Genomic DNA, 17,488 nt, shown 5'->3' with positions numbered 1-17,488 from the left:
AACTAATGCATTTGGAGTGGATAAGCAATGAGATCCTGCTGTATAGCCCAGGGAACTGTATCCAGTCACTTGGGATGGAACATGATGGAAGACAATGGAGGAAAAAGAATGTATAAATATATATATATGTATGACCGGGTCACTTTGCTGTACAGCAGAAACTGACAGAACATTGTAAATCAACTATAATTTTAAAAAATGTTAAACAAACGTTAAAAAAAAGAAATAGTTTCCAATTAAAAAATCGAGTTCAAGATCTACTCTTCATCTATTATCAATGCAAAACTTAGATGATTGTTAAAAATATTACATTAACTTAATATCCAGTAGGTGTTGAGAATGCCATGCACATTTAAAATCTCATAAATTATCATTAATTGTTTATGTAAAACAATTGTATGTAAAAAAGCTCCCCCTAGTTCCTTGGCAGTAGAAAGCTTCATTTTCCATGCCAAAGCTTAATAATCACAAAATATGGTACATATAGTCAATAAATTTACTTAGGAAGAAAAAAAAGAAAAATGCTTTCCCCAAGATTAGATGTTGTTAGTATATTACCACAATGGCCAGAAACAGTGGTCAAGAATCAAATGAATGGAGACAAAAGTCTACGCATTTTGATTTCAACCCAGTGGCTTTCTCTAGTTCACATTACTCGGCCTTCAGGTCTAGATTCAGTGCTGCTTCTCCTCCTGGAAGATGCCTTCCCCACCTCCACCCAGCCCCCACCACCTCTACCTGGAGACCCCCTGTGCTCCAGCTCTCACCATTTGCTGCCCCCCATCTGTCTTCCCCCTCGAGCTCCATGCCAGGCCTTGTGCATCCTGCCTTCTATCCTCCTCTGCCTTCAATTTTCTGATGAGCCAGTCTGTAAAACAGTTCATTTTTTCTTTGACTCCTCTCTCTTCTTCCCCTGAGTTTATTGTTCCTCAGGCGTTTGCTCAGCTCTCCCCCTGGAGAGCCCACCCGTCCTCACAGCGACCACCGTCCTTATGCTCAGGGTGCCAGGGACGGCGGTCCTGTCTGCCTCAGGCTCAGCCTGCCTGCTGGACTGCTCCACGTGTTGTCCAACACCTCAGTCAACGCAGCCCCGAACCAAATGTGTTCCCTCCTCATTCCTGACTCAGGAAACCAGTTTTCCCTCTTTTGTCAGTAATACTTTATCGACAGGGATAATCAATACACAATCTAGAATAGGAAAAAAAGTTTTATTTGAGCTAAACTGAGGGCTGTGTCTTTCTCAAGGACCTGAAAGTCATTTCTTTGGTATGTCATCACAGGAAGGAAAGAATCCTAACTTCAAGATTGCCAGCTGGCAGGCACAGCTGGCCTTATCACATTTACACTGACCCATTCTTACCCACGTTTTATAATTTTTCACTTCTCTGAACTCTACTTGAGCCCCACCCACTACCCCTCTCTGCTCCCTCATTCTTCCTTTGAAAGCACCCAGTCAGGAGTTCCGATCATGGCTCAGTGGTTAATGAACCCAACTAGTATCCATGAGGATGCGAGTTTGATCCCTGGCCTCACTCAGTGGGCTAAGGATCTGGCATTGCTGTGAGCTGTAGTGTAGGTAGGTCGGAGTCACGGCTCGGATCCAGTGCTGTGGCTGTGGCGTAGGCCAGCAGCTACGGCTCCATTTTGACCTGCAGCCTTGAACCTCCATGTGCCTCAGGTGTGGCCCAAAAAAGACAAAAAAATAAAACAAATAAAAAATAAATAAAAGCACCCAGTCAACTCTGCATAAATCTGAGGTGGAGCTCCGCTCTTTCTCCTACTGTCAGTAACCCCTACTGGTTACCAAATAAAATCTGTGTTCACTGCTTTAAGGAAAGTCTGCCTTTTCTTTCGTACCTAAAACAAAGATTGCCCCTCCTAAGACCACCTAAATCCTGCTGATCCTCAGGCTCTTCTGAAATTCTGTAATTCATCCAACCCTCACTGATCTCTGCTCCTAGGGAAACTCCTGCAGGGCCTGCCATTGGTATCGCCCACGTTAACACTGACTGACCTGCCTGAATGACGATGTGCGAAGTTTTTTCCGGCAATTTTGTCTTGACTCCAACTGTCTCTAATACTTCGAGGCTGAAGATTCTATTTCTATTAGTCCATTATTTTCCTTTGTGTATAGTATAAGTACTTACATAGAAAGTACTCAAATACTTAGAGGATGAATTGAAATACTGGAAACTGTAGTAGTTTAACTGTCAGTTAAAATGCAGGCCTTATCAGCTTAATCATAATTTCAACAAATAGGAGTTCCCATTGTGTTTCAGTGGGTTTAGAAACCAACTAGTATCCATGAGACTGTGGGTTCGATCCCTGGCTTTGATCAGTGGGTTAAGGATAGGCATTGCCGCAAGCTGCAAGCTGCAGTGTAGGTCACAGATGCGGCTTGGATTTGGCATTGCTGTGGCTATGGTGTAGGCAGGCAGCTGCAGCCCTGATTCAACCCCTAGCCTGGAAACTTCCATATGCCGTGAGTGAAGCCCTAAAAAGCAATAAATTTCAACCAATGTAGTTGGTTTTACATATATTTCAGGGTCACAAAAGTAGATCCAGTAAAGAAATGAGTTACCAGCAGGGGTGAGGTAGAATAAATGAGATGACTATAGGTAAACTAGCTTGTCCAGAAAAGGTTAGAGAACTCTTTTGTAGGAGTTCCCATCCTGGCACAGTGGAAACAAATCCAACTAGGAACCATGAGGTTGTGGGTTCAAACCCTGGCTTCACTCAGTGGGTTAAGGATCCGGCATTGCTGTGAGCTGTGGTGTAGGTTGCAGACACAGCTTAGATCCTGCATTGCCGTGGCTCTGGTGTAAGCCAGCAGCTGCTCTGATTGAACCCCTAGCCCTGAACCCTCTATATGCCGTGAGTTCAGCACTAAAAAGCCCCCCCCCCCAAAAAAAAAAGAGAGAGAGAGAGAACTCTTTTGTAGGGTTTTGTTTGTTTGTTTGTTTTGTTTTTGTCTTTTTGCCTTTTCTAGGACTGTACCCGTGGCATATGGAGGCTCCCAGGCTAGGGGTCCAATCGGAGCTGTAGCCACCGGCCTACGCTAGACCCACAGCAATGTGGGATCCAAGCCTTGTTTGCGACCTACCCCACAGCTCATGGCAACACCAGATCCTTAACCCACTGAGCAAGGCCAGGGACAAACCCGAAACCTCATGGCTCCTAGTCAGATTCGTTAACCACTGAGCCATGACGGGAACTCCTGTAGTTTTTTTTTAAAATAGTGGTGAGGCATAGCTCCCAGACTTGGGGTGGGGTCTACCACCTGCTTCCCCAAATCCCTTTACTCTCCTCTCCTTTATTCTTCTGACCACCACCCCCTATTAAAAAAGAAGATATAAATCTGTCTCCAGCCCAAACACAGATAAACCCAAGTTAGACTCCAAATATGTGCATATTTGCTTCTTTGTCCTGTTCTCTCCTATGGTCTTTCTTATTCCCTGAAGTCATCTGTAATTTTTATATCTCATTAGTAATAATACATTGATATTCATCCTTAATTTGCATATTAAATCACCAGATCAGAGTGCTTGAGGTTACATAATAAATCTAGCCCCAAACGGGGTAGCCCTGAAGTTTCCAGCCAGATGATTGGTCACCAGCTGTGCTGCAGGGCACAAAGGAAGCTGCCCCCACAACATTCTGTTGTGGACGGTAGCTGAGCTCACATTCAGTACTTGGATTGCTTTGTTTCCTATAAGTCCAGCTTTTTCTTTCTCCAGATCAGGTGGGCTTGTGGGCCTCTCCCCAAGTCCCTTCCCTGCACTTTGGACAGGAAGCTTAGAGGACAGGCTTTAGAGAAGCTTTTTGACTTTCTGTGAACCAGAAGAGTAGGCCTTGATTTCCTGTGTGGTCTCCATTGGCAAAGCCAGGGCTGGGGCAACGTTGCTTAACAAATGAATTTAGGTCAAGGTGTTTTGTCTTGGAGATGGAAAATTGTGCTCAGAAACTGAGATTGTCTTTACTAATAGTTTAACTAACACAGGTTCACTGCAAGATTTATAGTTTCACAAGCCAATGGTGTACAGGACAACCTATCTTAGTAAGTCAATAAAGAAATAAACATCAGGAGTTCCCGTCATGGCTCAGTGGTTAGTGAATCCGACTAGGAACCATGAGGTTTTGGGTTTGATGCCTGGCCTTGCTCAGTGGGTTAAGGATCTGGCGTTGCCAAGAGCTGTGGTGTAGGTCGCAGACATGGCTCAGATCCTGTGTTGCTGTGGCTGTGGTGCAGGCCGGTGGCTACAGCTCTGATTGGACCCCTAGCCTGGGAAACTCCATATGCCACAGGTGCGGCCCTAGAAAAGACAAAAAGACAAAAAAAAAAAAGAGATAAACTTCAAACAAATGATAGGTTAATTACATAACTGTTGCAGGTGAGGGAACATGACATAGTCCAAATTGAGTTGAGGCGTACCTTTTCTCTGAGGTTGGTTCTTGGAAGAATGGGCTTAACCAACCAGGAGCTAAGGTCCAGCTGCCAGTGAAGTGAAAGTGAAAAGTCCCTTGTTGCTAGAGCGGGGCTGCTAGGGAAAAAGGGCACAGGGATAGCTGGCAAAGCAATCTTGGCCAGGTGCCACAGATCTTCTTAAAACTATAAAACTCCTAGAAAATAACATGAGAGAAAATCTTGATGACTTTGGGTTTGATGGTGACTTTTTAGATGAAATACCAAAGGCAGGAAAGCTACTGACTTTGGACTTCATTCCAGGTGGAAAGAAAAGCTATTGAATAATTTATATTTTTATGAGATCACTCTGATGGTAAATGGATTGGATAAAGGAAGACCAAGGGCAGGGCAGAGAAACAAATTTGGAGATCATTGCCAAAGTCTGGATAAGAGAAGGAGGTACAAGGTAATGTGCTAAGCAGCCCTGGAGAAAGATAATAAATTTGGGTTTGAACATATTGAAGTGCCAGAGTCATCAAACTAAAAACATCCAGGGAGTGGTTTTGGTCTGATGCTTGAAGCAGCACACAAGTAGCCTAAGAAGAGAACAGCAGAGGGCCACATACATAGGATGAAGGAACGTGAGAGTGGGCTTCTGGGAGGCAGAAGTGTTGGGGAGGACGCTATTGAGTTCAAGAAAGAAATTAAAGGTGTCTTTAGATGGAAAAAATGGTTGACTTTGATCTTGATAAAATTCACATTATTAAACAGGGCTGTGGAGGTCTTCTAGTAAATTCTGTAGTTATTTATACCTTTTCCTAAAATGAGTTATGTTTGTTTGGTTTTGTCTCATCTTTATGTAGTTCTTGTTTGGTTTTGTCTCATCTTTATGTAGTTCTCTTCACCTGCCTTCCAGTCTTTGTAGGGAATGGATGTTGGGGTAGATGCCATCCCCTACATCTCATTCTTTAGGATCTCTTTTCAAAAATTTACTTCCTAAAGACAGTGATGACTTTTAATTGATCTGATACATCCAAGGATTCTTGCATTTGTCTTATTTGCCACAGCAGCAGTTTTATGATAAGGAAGGTGGTATAAACAAAGGATGTTACCCACCATTCCAGTTCTACAAGGGCAAGTCATTAGCTACTGCAGTCACTGAAATGCCGTGCACTCTGAAAGGAATTCAGGCTGAAGCATTTTGCTTTTTGATATAAAGGACTCTAGATAGCTAAGACAGCATATCTAAGGAAGAATTTCAATGACCCCAGATTTTTGCATCTTCTCATACATAGATAAGCACTAAAATCATTAACTTAACTTGAGATATCTGGAGGTTTCTGGTGTATGTGATTAGCAGTAGAGATATATGCTTGACTATATATATTTCCTAGCCAAAACATTTCATATATATATATACTGGCTCCCCTGCACCCTCCCACCTCTTCAGAGCCACTCCTCAGAGCTACCTGAGAGACTGTCTCCCAGGCTACACTCCTCAGTAAGGTCCCTGAATAAAACTGAAACTCACTGCTTTTTCACGGTGCCTTCTTTTCCAGTGGACAGTGGCAAGCATCAGTACTAGGACTGAGAAAGGACAGGGGCGCTGCTCTCCCCTAGAAATTCATTATCATATTTTTTTTTCTGTGATGCTAATCAAAACAACTGGTGGGATATTCACTAAGTAGTTCTTCTGACAAATTAAAAATGATGGTCAAGAAAAAGACTGCTTGATAATTTGTGAGAAGGAGAAAACAAGGATCATACTCATTCCTTCTACAACAGGGCCTACCACAGCAACTCTGTGTTATTGTTATGGAAAAAAAAGTTTATTGATTGGTTTATTAACAGAAAAATCTTGGATGTTGAGTAACTATGGGGCCTATACCAGGAAATGTTTGCCATATCAGAAGAGGGTGCCATCTTACACTCTAATACTTCTTTTTTTCTTAAAGAAGTAGATAATGCTTAGCAGATGGTGCTGATGAAATTTGCAACTGATCAGTCTTTGTGCTACTGCCAAGCAGCAGCTAACTTGGAACTATTAAACTTTTCATGAAAAAACACATTTGTTAGTACAAAATTACACACAAACCATCCTTTGTATGTAATTTTGTGACTAGAAAAAATATTTAGAGTGCTGTTTTATCTTTTTCCTTTGAAAATATGAAGTTATGGCAAGAAGTACAAATGTTTAGGAATAAAGGCCAAACAATTTTAAAGAAAAATATACTTCATTGTAATTTACTGAACATTCAATATGCAATATAGCGATTTTTCTGAGATTTAACCATAGGATATGATTGTTGCTGGTGCTTATCAAAAGACTCTAGTTTACACTTACCACTAATAAAATAAATGCCTTACTGAATAAAAATGATACCAAACAAAATGAATTCAAATATTTTCTTAAAAAATAATTTTAAAGTTCATTCTACTCAGCCTGATGACTAACACAATAATGGCAGATATACTAGTTTAAACACTGAAGGCACATATCTTTCAGTCTATAAGTATATTATTAGATGATAACAAATACTCAATATAATCATTATTTAGATAACTAGGAAATAAATTTCTAAGGAAGATGTTCACAATCCCATCTTTTATACCCAACCAACAATCTAACTCTAAAGAGGATAAAGGCAATGACTTTCCTCAAAAGAGCTCATGACTAAAGTTGCTTTGCAGCAAAATCTATATTTTTGATCCATTATGAGCATTGAGACAAGCTTCAAATATTCCTCCCGCAACCCCCTCACCCCCTGCAAAAGAAGCACAGTGCACATCATGATCACCTGCACTGCAACAGCAAGCACCACATTCAAAACCATTTCATCCCAGGATTTAATAAGGTCTGTCATACCCACTGGCATTTCCTCCACTGCAGTACTGTAGAAAGTATCAGTATCACAAAGAACCTCCTTGTCTTCTTCAACACTTACGGCCATTGCTTTCCTCCCAAATCGACTCTGAACAATTCTGAACAAAAGAAAAATTATTAATCAGAATATCACATATCAAATACTACATAAACTACTAATGATATGAGCTACTTGTTACCCATCAGTGGCTGTTTATTTGCCAAGATTATACTCAGAGAGCTTCTAATTGGAGCACTAAATGCTAATCACACTATCTAGGGAAAAGAAAAGATTTCTTTTATAGTTAGTTCAAAAAGACTTGTCTAGCTGCAAGACCAGATTCCATCAGGCAGCTTGAGTGTTACTGCTTTCAAAGCTGACTTTGGTGCTGTGTTTGAGGCAGTGAAATTAAAGGCTGTATCTAAGTGAGCCAAGAGCAGGTATCTGCCTGGGACAGACATAAACACCAGGGACAAAACAAAAGGAGCAGTTGTGTAATCCATTTTGACACACTTTTGGAACTATAAACTGAAAATATAAACTCTGGAAAGTTAACTGTTGCTTGGTACTATGCTGTCCAATGCAATTGCCAGTGATTACATGTGGCTGTTAAAACTAAAACTAACTAAAATTAAATAAAATAGAAAATTGAGTTCCTCAGTTGCATTAACCACATTTCAGTAGCCATATGTGGCCAGTCATATGTGCTGGGCAGAGCAGTTATAAAACATTTCCATCACTGCAGGAAGTTCTATTGGACAGTCTTGGTCCATAGGGGGACACCTCCCCAAATGGGTTATGGTAACCCATATTTATCACTGCTTTCTGCTCAGTTCACCTCATATGCTGTAACACAAATGACAGAGTTATATTCACCACCACAGCTCTCTACTAAAACAGATGACAGAACCAATCAAAAAGGTCTTGGCTGAAGCAACTTAAAATATCAAATAGTCAGGACAAGAGAAAAAAAAATGTAAATACTGACTTGCTCTTTATCCAAACAACATGCTATTTCACTGATGAATCTATGTCCTAAATCAGGCCAATGTATTTCCGAGCATCAGCTCATCATCTATTCTTATCAACTACTATATTTTTGGACGACGTTATTTTTACATTAGTAGCAAGACATAATTCAATTTATTTAGTGAGAAAGCTACTATAACTCAGCCAGGGTGAATATAAATTGCTACCAGAAAATGCCAAGAAAACTTCAATTTAGAGGAATCACCAAGAAAATACAAGATGTGAGCAATACAACTAAACAACCAAAAAAAAAAAAAGTGTGTAAGTTAAGACAACCAGATCTAACAGCAATATTAATTTTCCCTTTGAATATCAACTGTATAAAGTCCAAAATCTGGGCTATAGTTCACACTGTTTTCCCATTGTGTTCGGATCAACCATGAATCTTTGCAACTACAATTTAAATATAACATCATGTTACTCCATTTCCTGATTCATGCAATATGATTTTCAAGGTTGTCTGGCTGACAAACCATACTTGAAAAGCGTTACATGAATTTATTTTACTGGAATAAAAGCAGGTAATTCAATGAAGATGACAAATACTCAGCTGAGAATATAGTTTTCACAAGTAGTGGGCAGATCACAGTTTGTAACCACAGACATTAGTTGTACACAAAAATCATAAGCCTGAGATAAGATACTATATATTCAAATTCTGGTTCAAAAAGCAACTTCTACACATTTTTTCAGGGCACAAAATAGTAATGAACAGTACATAAATCACACAGTTCACTTGCGCTGACAAAGATGATGAAAAATCTTCCCCTTGAAACCAATATTTAGTAGATAAATATTGTAATTAAATTAAATGCCAGTAAGTCAGTAGTACTCAAAAGTGGTTTGTCCCTTATCTGAATTCCTTCTTGGTAATGCCTCTTTCCTTCTATCACCACCTGAAAATATTAATAAGCCTCAGCTCTCAGGAGTCATTTGTTAAGTCACGACTTAAACTGATAAACGTGGAGTTCCTGTTGTGGTTCAGTGGAAACGAAACTGAGTAGCATCCATGAGGACACAGGTTTGATCCGTGGCCTTGCTCACTGAGTTAAGGATCTGGCACTGCGGTGAGCTGTGGTGTAGGTCAGAGACATGGCTCAGGTCTGGCGTTGCTGTGGCTGTGGTGCAGGCCGGCAGCTGTAGCTCCGATTAGACCCCTATCCTGGGAAACTCCATATGCCTTGGGTGAGGCTCTGAAAAAAAGAAAAAAGAAACCAATAAACATGTATGAGACCGTGTATGAGACTACACATCCCTGGCTGCTAGGGCACCACTGCGGACAGGGCTTGGAAGGAAACAGTCTTATTTTGAGCAGGCAGCAAAGACAATGTGGCACTTCACAGCTACACTGTAACTATATCCTGCTTCAGTTTATTAAGGAAATAGATTTTAACAGTGTTTTAATACTAGGGAAGAACAGCTCTTGCCACAACAGAAACTGAAATTCCTGGCATGCATTTTCTCAGAGCCAGTCTACCCTTTGCCTGGTGCTCTGAAGAACAGCTTGTGCACTGGCTGGTCTCTCATATGTCACAAAGAGCATACTATTCCTTCCCTACAGTATTTCAGAGAGGAAAATGTTAATTCAGATAAGAGTCAGAATAAAAAGCCATTTAACTTCTTATTCTTTTTTTTTTTGTCTTTTTGCCTTTTCTAGGGCTGCTCCCTCGACATATCGACATATGGAGGTTCCCAGGGTAGGGGTCCAATTGGAGCTGTAGCTGCCGGCCTACACCACAGCCACAGCAACGCGGAATCCAAGCCTCATCTGCAAGCTACACCGCAGCTCACGGCAACACCGGATTCTTAACCCACTGAACGCGGCCAGGGATCGAACCCGTAACCTCATGGTTCCTAGTTGGATTTGTTAACCACTGAGCCACGGTGCGAACTCCACATTTAACTTCTAATTCTCACCCCTACTATTGGAAGGAACTAGTTGGAAATTCATTCTATTAATTCTGCCTAAATAGGGATATTACCAAATCTTAGAACAAAATACCATGGAGTTACCTGTAGTTTTTCTACTATCTGGTATAGTTGTTTGTCTCCTTGTTTTTACTCTGTCAGCTTTATTACGAGTACTAAGACAATGCAGATACTGGTTTCTACACTTTTAGCACAGAACTTAAATAAGAAGGTTTAAAAAAAAATCCTGGCTATACAGTTTATGTAAGTCAATTAGAGGAACATTACCCTCTTTCAAAATTATTGTAACATTTTGGCCTTTTCAAAGTTCAGTTCTTCCTTCTTCACTGGAATTTCAAATGGATCTCTTGGGAACTTTTTGATGATTTTCAATATATCGATTAGCATTAAGGCAGAAAACAATACAGCCTTAAAAAAAGAGACAACAGCTAATTATGTTGACATATCAATTAAGCAGATATAACATTTTTCATAATAATATAGAAATAATGTTTGAGACCAAGCGTCCCTGTCTTACTACAGAATGGAGTTAGACAGAGATTGTAGGAAACAATTGCTTTTGGCAGGGGAAATGACAATATAGCACTTCACAGCTATATCGTAACAGTTAACCCAACCTGCCAGCTGCAGAAAAATCACATACACACCTGAATCCAGATTTGATTTCTGGTAAATCTCATGGATTTGACCTTTAATCCTTTGGCTCAACATTTTTACTGAATTTATCCAAAACAAGCATCTTGATCCATTTTGTAAAACGAAAAAAAGTCTTACTTAACAGTGGGTTGCCAAGAGACTTTCTTCTAGAGACTACAAAATGGAAGGAGACAGAGGAAGAATAACTTTTTAAAAACCTCACAAATGCTACCTCAGCCATGATCAAGGTCAACATCAACAGTAATAACCCTTGATAGAGTGAGATGAAAATGGTACTTTACCTCTGTGGCCTTCCTGCTGCCCCTCCCCCACAAAACCAAACCCATAACTACAGTCTAATCTTGAGAAAAAAAAATCAGACAAATTCTAATACAAGGGCATCCTACTAAATACCCATACTTCTCAAAATGGTCAAGGTCATCAAAAACAAGGAAAATCTGAATAACTGCTACAGTCAAGGAGAGCTCAAGGAGACATAACAATTAAATGTCATGGGTTATCCTCAATGGGTTCCTGGAACGGAAAAAGGACATTAGGTGAAAACTGAGGAAATCTGAATAAATTCTGGACTTTAGTTCATGATATGTGTCAAAGTTAGTTCATTAATTTTATTTTTTGTCATTAATTTTAACAAATGTAGCATACTAATGTAATGTTATGTTAATAATAACATCATTAATGTTAATAATATAGGAACCTGGGAACTCTCTTCTCCATTTTTCTGTAAACCTAAAACTGTTCTAAAAAATAAAGCCTATTAAGGAAGAGCCTGGAAGGGAAGATGGCAGAGGAGTAAGATATCACACTCATCTTCTCCTACAAACACATCAAAAAAACACATGATTCACACAGAACATTTACTGAATGCTGACAGAAGAACTTAAACCTCCAAAAAAGGGCAAGAAACCCTCCACATTACTCGGTAGGACAAAAGGAAAAAAAAAGAAAGAAAGAAAAGCCTGGAGTTTCTACTGTGGCACAATGGAATCGTTGGCGTCTCTGTATAGCCAGGAAGCAGTTTTGATCCCCAGTCTGGCAGAGTAGGTTAAAGAATCCCGCTTGGGAGTTCCCATGGTGGCTCTGAGGAAACGAATCTGACTAGAATCCATGAGAACACAGGTTCAATCCCTGGCCTCTCTCAGTGGGTTAAGGATTCAGCATTGTCGTGAGCTGTGGCGTAGGTGCAGACGTGGCTCGGATCTGATGTTGCTGTGGTGCAGGCCAGCAGCAGCAGCGCCAGTTAGACTCCTAACCTGGGAACCTCCATTTGCCTCTGGTGAGGCCCTAAGAAAAAAGAAAAAAAAAAAATCCAGCTTGGCAACTGTGGCTTAGAGCTGATCCCTGGCCCAGAAACTCCATATGCCACGGGGTGGCCAAAAAGAAAAGAAAAGCCTTATAAATATTCCAAATATTCATGCATGGCAACTGACTTAAATGATCAGGCTAATTATTTCCCCTCCCATACCCCAAATATATATGGTTAAACAAGGCCCTAGGAAAAATACAGCAATACTTACAAAGATATCTTCTATTTAACATATCAATGTTCTCCCTGGACATTGTGTGCTGCCTCCTCTATCAGCCTGCAGGTTTTGCATTTCATTGGGAGCACTGATTCCACACAAGGCAGGCACAGATAAGTTGCTCCCATATAGTCTCCAAATGCCAAAACTGCCTATTGGATGTAAAAGTCAAAAGCTTAAATTATTACATAAAGGTTCCATCCAATATCTTTCAAAGAACATGGCTAAATGCTAAGCTGTTCATATTTAGTTTAAAATTCTGGTTTGCAAATAGCTTTTATGCAGCACAACACAGAATTACTTCTGAAATTAAAATGCAGACAAACTGCTTCAAGATAAAATCCCTTTAAGAATATCACTTTTAATTACATTTTTGTGCCTTTGCAAACTTGGGATCCTTAGTTTCCTAGAGATACCAGCCAGGTAATTAAAGAACCAAAACAAACATTTCCTACCTTATTCTTTTACATGTAAGATGTGTAAATAGGGAAAGAAGCTCTACATTTACAGATCCAAGGCAAATCGTTCTGATATGTATTCACTGACTAACGCTCACTTTAAAAATAAGTATCTTCTCAATAGAAAAACTCACACTGCTTTGATCTTAATAAAGCCTTCAGTTTTGTTAAGAAAAGCTTTATTTCATAGCTAACATAGCAGTAAGCTTTGAAAACAGTACAGGCAACAGATGTATCACAAGTAACAAAGATTCCCAATTACAGATCATTGCAGTTTTCATGCTGCAAAACAGCATGTAAAACTGACCACCACCACCAATGCATGGATCCTGTTTACCCTGAAAGAGAGCTTTAGTTTCTCAGTCTGTTAGATACAACCCTGCAAATTGTAAATGCAAATCTAGTTCTTGTTTAATCTGAAACAAACTCTAAGCATGCATGGACAATAAATAAAACGAAGGTCCTTTATACTAAGTCTTAAGCTGTTCTTGACTTTTATAACACCTGAAGCTTCTGGGAATATGCCCCCCTGGGGTGAGCCCTTCATCAGTGACTGAAGATGGGAATGTAAATATACCAGCTGGCTGGCTCTCTGGTGAGGACAACCCCAATGACTGACTGTACTGATTTCAGTTTTTCTGTGGCCTTGAGCCACCTCCAGGGGAACAGGCTTGAGAGCACACTCTGTCCAGACTCTCATTATAATACACAACATTACTTCTGTGGTATTTCTTCCAGAAATGTGTAGGCTGTCAGAAAAAAAAAAAAAAAAAATTGAGGGATATTCACCAAAGAAACTGGCAAACTGGCCTATGTGCTCAGTGAGTGACACCACCCTCTCCTCTTGTTTTGAGTATCAAGTAGAGCTCTCCATTGCTGATGCGTCATGAATACCAAAACTCCTGTCATCATCTAATCTTATTAAAGACAAAGAATGAGGAAGTGTTCCAGAATGAGGCAGACCAAAGAGACATGGTGACTAAATCCAATGTGTGAAACTGAATTAGATTCTAGACCACTAAAACCCCATTTTTTCTGTTCTGTTCTTTTATTTTTATTTTTTGTAAAATACACATACACATTAGTTTGACAACTGGCTAAATCTTAATAAGGTCAGCAGATTAGATAATATTGCATCAAAATTAATTTCTTGATTTTGATAATTGTACTATGATGTAAGAGAATGTATTTTACACATACATTTTACTTTGTTATTTTGCAGTTGATGTCTCTCCTCATTCGGCATAGCACCTTTTCTTTTTCACTAAACTTTCTTCTTTCATTAAGAGAGGTATCAGGAGTGCCCACCGACTAGGAACCATGAGGTTGCGGATTCGATCCCTGGCCTTGCTCATTGGGTTAAGGATCTGGCGCTGCCATGAACTGTGATGTAGGTTGCAGACGAGGCTCGTATCTGGTGTTGCTTTTGGCTGTGGTGTAGGCCGGCAGCTATAGCTCTGATTAGACCCCTAGCCTGGGAACCTCCGTGGGTGCAGCCCTGAAAAGCACAAAAAAAGGAAAAAAAAAGAGGTATCAGTTTCCAAATAATTCAATTATAACTGAGCTTTGTATTGCATTGTGAAAGTACCCACACTGTTGTTTGTTTTTGGTATGTTATCACATGTCTGTTAATTGATGTTCCAAAGTTTTATGGGAAATGTGGCTTCAACTCCATGTCTTCAAGTCACTGAAGGATTTGCAAACTGAGTTATCATTTTCTAGTATAGTATGCAATCTGTCTTTACATTCTTATTTAACAGTTCCAGTAAGTTTTATCACCATATTTCCCATCAAGTTGATATACAGTTTTCATCCACTATTTTAATACTACCATGTCTACCTGTCATTGTGTCGATCCTTATGAGGGCTAGGATTTATGTAATATAAAAATAGGAGAACTGCGTCAATGGAGAAATGCAACTATGTGTCAATCATTTGAAACCAAACTGTCAACCAGTTATTTTATGTTTTATGGCAAAATTGCTCTAAAGCCACTTAGCTATGCAGCGAAAATGTCTACAGCAAAGATGCTTATGGCAAAAATACCAGATATGTACCACTAATGTTTGAATCTTGAATAAGCTAAAAACTACTAAATTGTAAATTTTAGGGTAACCTGTATGGTATGCAAATTATTCAATTAAAAAAAATTTTTTTAAAGAAAAAGAGGAAGGCTACTTAGGTTAAAGCATTTGACCAGATGATGGTGTTTTTGACTTTAGGGCGGTATTGGGCAGTATGAATGAAGTAGATTAAAAACCAAGCAGGTAATACAATTTATAGCATTTGGTGATTACTTAGATGTGAGTGGAACAAGATGAGGAGAGGGAGAGATGTTCAAAGACTTCCAGATTTCTGACATTAACTTTATAAGCAACAGCGTTATACTCTATTGGGTTATGACAGTCTGTAGGAAAGGCAGGGTTAGCACAGGATTGTGAGTTCAGTTTCAAATATATTGAGTTTGGGCTATCTGTAGCACATTAAGTGGAGAGGTTGAGTAGGCAGTTGAATACACATGTATGATGTTCAGAAGAAAATGTGAGGCAGAAGTCTGGGAGTAGATGAGATCCAGAAGATCCCACTTCCAACATAAAGTGTTGAGGAATTCCAACATCTAAGGGTCTGGTAACCACAGAGAGACTGAGAAAGAAAGGAGAGAAGAGTACAAAGAAAACAAAACTTACTTATAAGGGAAGAGCCAAAAGAAGAATTTATTTTTAAAAGGAGGGAGTGAACTATAGAAGGGGTTGGCAATCTTTTTCTGTAAAGAGCCAGATAGATGAAAATATTTTAGTTCAAAGGCCATATAAAAACATGCTGAAGCTATATTTGGTCCACATGCTACAGTTTGCCCGAACACTGGTTTAGGGTATGAAATGTTGCCTAACAGGTCAGAAGTCCATGAGATTGAGGGACAAGGAAACTATTGGGACCTTAGCAGGAATAGTTTCAGGAGAGGGGTGAGGATGGAAGAACAATGGGAACAGGTTGCCAAGAGAATGGGAAGTAAAGAAATAGAAACATCAGGGCAGATGGTTCTTTAAAACTGATTACAAATGGGAGAAGAAATCGAGTGTTAGATGGGTGGAAGAATGGTAACTGACAATTGTTCCCTGAAGAAGGGACTGCAGGAATGAATATTTACATGCGGATGGGAAGGATTTAGAGGCAGTGGTTGACCGTCCAGGTGACATAAAGGATTACCATCCAGGATGGTAAAGGTCCCTGAGATAGTAAGGAAGAATTCAGAACACAGGTACTACAATTCAGTGAAAGCTGGATGGATGCAGATGAAGGTCAGTGGGCAGATTTTCCAGCAGGAAGTTCAGAAGCTCAGGTACTCAATTTTCTCAATAACACAGAGGTCACTTAGTCAGAATGGCTTTCAAAGGATGTTAGAAGCTTGAAAGAAGTGAAGAGGATTTGAAACCGCAATTGCATAAAAAGGGAGAATGAGTGGTTAGAGAAACACAGTGGGCCTGCTGTGCAGTATGAAAGTCCAGGTGAAGGTGACTACCATGAATTTATTTTAGTACCAAGTCTTTCCAGTGTGAAAGTTTCTCCAGCTCTTCTGGGAAGCCTGAAGCAGGAACAAAAAATCCAAATAGTTGGATTCATCCATGGAGGAATTTTTTTGGGTGGATAAGAGTTACAGTAATCGGTAGCATTTATAAACCTTGGGGATGGTGGGGTAGGTTTTCATTTGTTTTGATTTTAGAGATAAAGCAAGGCTCAGATGTGTTCAGTGACTTGTTTACAATTATTTGGATAATAGTCCATAGTTGCTAATTTCAATTTTCACAATTCCACATTCCCTTCAAGGTAGTGGAAAGCTTTTGTAGTTTTTTAGAGAAAAACTGAAAAAAGTTCCCAAGAGGAATTTTAGAGAATAGTTTGTAAGTGAACTAAGTTAACACTGTAAACACTAAGGAAATAAGACAATATACAAAGAAATATAAAATTCCTACAAAGCTTGACATTTGGTTTTTAAAACATACTAAGTCTACCTCACCATAAACAGCCACTGATCATAGACCTATTTTCTGGCTTTACCCCTCACCCTGTAGTTATTTTCTCTCCTTTGGTGCTTGGTAAGTTTTCTTCCTGTTTATAACACAATGAAAATGAAAATCATATAAAATTATACATGAGGAGCAATTACTGAGACTGATATACAAATATTTTATTCTATTAACTTGGCTTACAGATAGTTGATTTAGTAAAACTGGTATATTATCTAAAATATCTCTTTTATTATTGAATAGTACATTTCACTGAAATTCACAATATTCATAATATTCTTAATTACTGGCTTTTTTCAACTTAAAACTAAAATTAAAACATTTAATTATCTAATGATTTATGCCAAAATCCACATTATACTCAAAGTATAATGGCAAATCATAGCTAAAATTAATTAATTTAAATGTTCCAGGCACTTGATAAGAATTTAGTACAACAACCCTATGAAGTGGTTATAATTACTATTTCTTTTTAAAACAGAGCAAACAGAGGCCCAGAGAGATTCTATAACTTACCTACTGCATCAAAGTGTTCGTGAAGCTAGGCTTTGAACTGAGGTATGTCTCATTTCAGAATACCCTATACTGCCTTAATCAC

The 17,488-nt window shown here is 39.3% G+C and overlaps 1 long non-coding RNA gene and 2 other non-coding genes across 4 annotated transcripts; all 3 read right to left on the bottom strand.

Annotated features, from left to right (window-relative positions):
* Nucleotides 1–478: 478 nt before the first annotated feature.
* On the bottom strand, nucleotides 479–14,222 carry LOC125131170 (uncharacterized). Of its 2 annotated transcripts, none has more exons than XR_007135865.1 (6): nucleotides 14,066–14,222; nucleotides 12,402–12,559; nucleotides 10,875–11,037; nucleotides 10,495–10,635; nucleotides 4,433–7,387; nucleotides 479–1,188 (listed from the first exon to the last, which is right to left on the bottom strand). It is a non-coding gene; the product is annotated as an uncharacterized LOC125131170 (long non-coding RNA). The 2 variants fall into 2 exon arrangements; XR_007135867.1 differs by lacking the exon at nucleotides 14,066–14,222 and adding an exon at nucleotides 13,443–14,056.
* LOC125114553 (small nucleolar RNA SNORA81) lies at nucleotides 10,272–10,440 on the bottom strand. Its single transcript, XR_007131846.1, has one exon. It is a non-coding gene; the product is annotated as a small nucleolar RNA SNORA81 (small nucleolar RNA).
* On the bottom strand, nucleotides 10,716–10,846 carry LOC125114322 (small nucleolar RNA SNORA63). Its single transcript, XR_007131759.1, has one exon. It is a non-coding gene; the product is annotated as a small nucleolar RNA SNORA63 (small nucleolar RNA).
* Nucleotides 14,223–17,488: the final 3,266 nt, after the last annotated feature.

This window comes from Phacochoerus africanus, chromosome 1 (assembly GCF_016906955.1).
Source record: "Phacochoerus africanus isolate WHEZ1 chromosome 1, ROS_Pafr_v1, whole genome shotgun sequence".
Classification (NCBI taxonomy): Eukaryota; Metazoa; Chordata; class Mammalia; order Artiodactyla; family Suidae; genus Phacochoerus; species Phacochoerus africanus.
The sequence above is the reverse complement of the archived record's forward strand: the minus strand, read 5'-3'. Positions and strand labels throughout refer to the sequence as shown.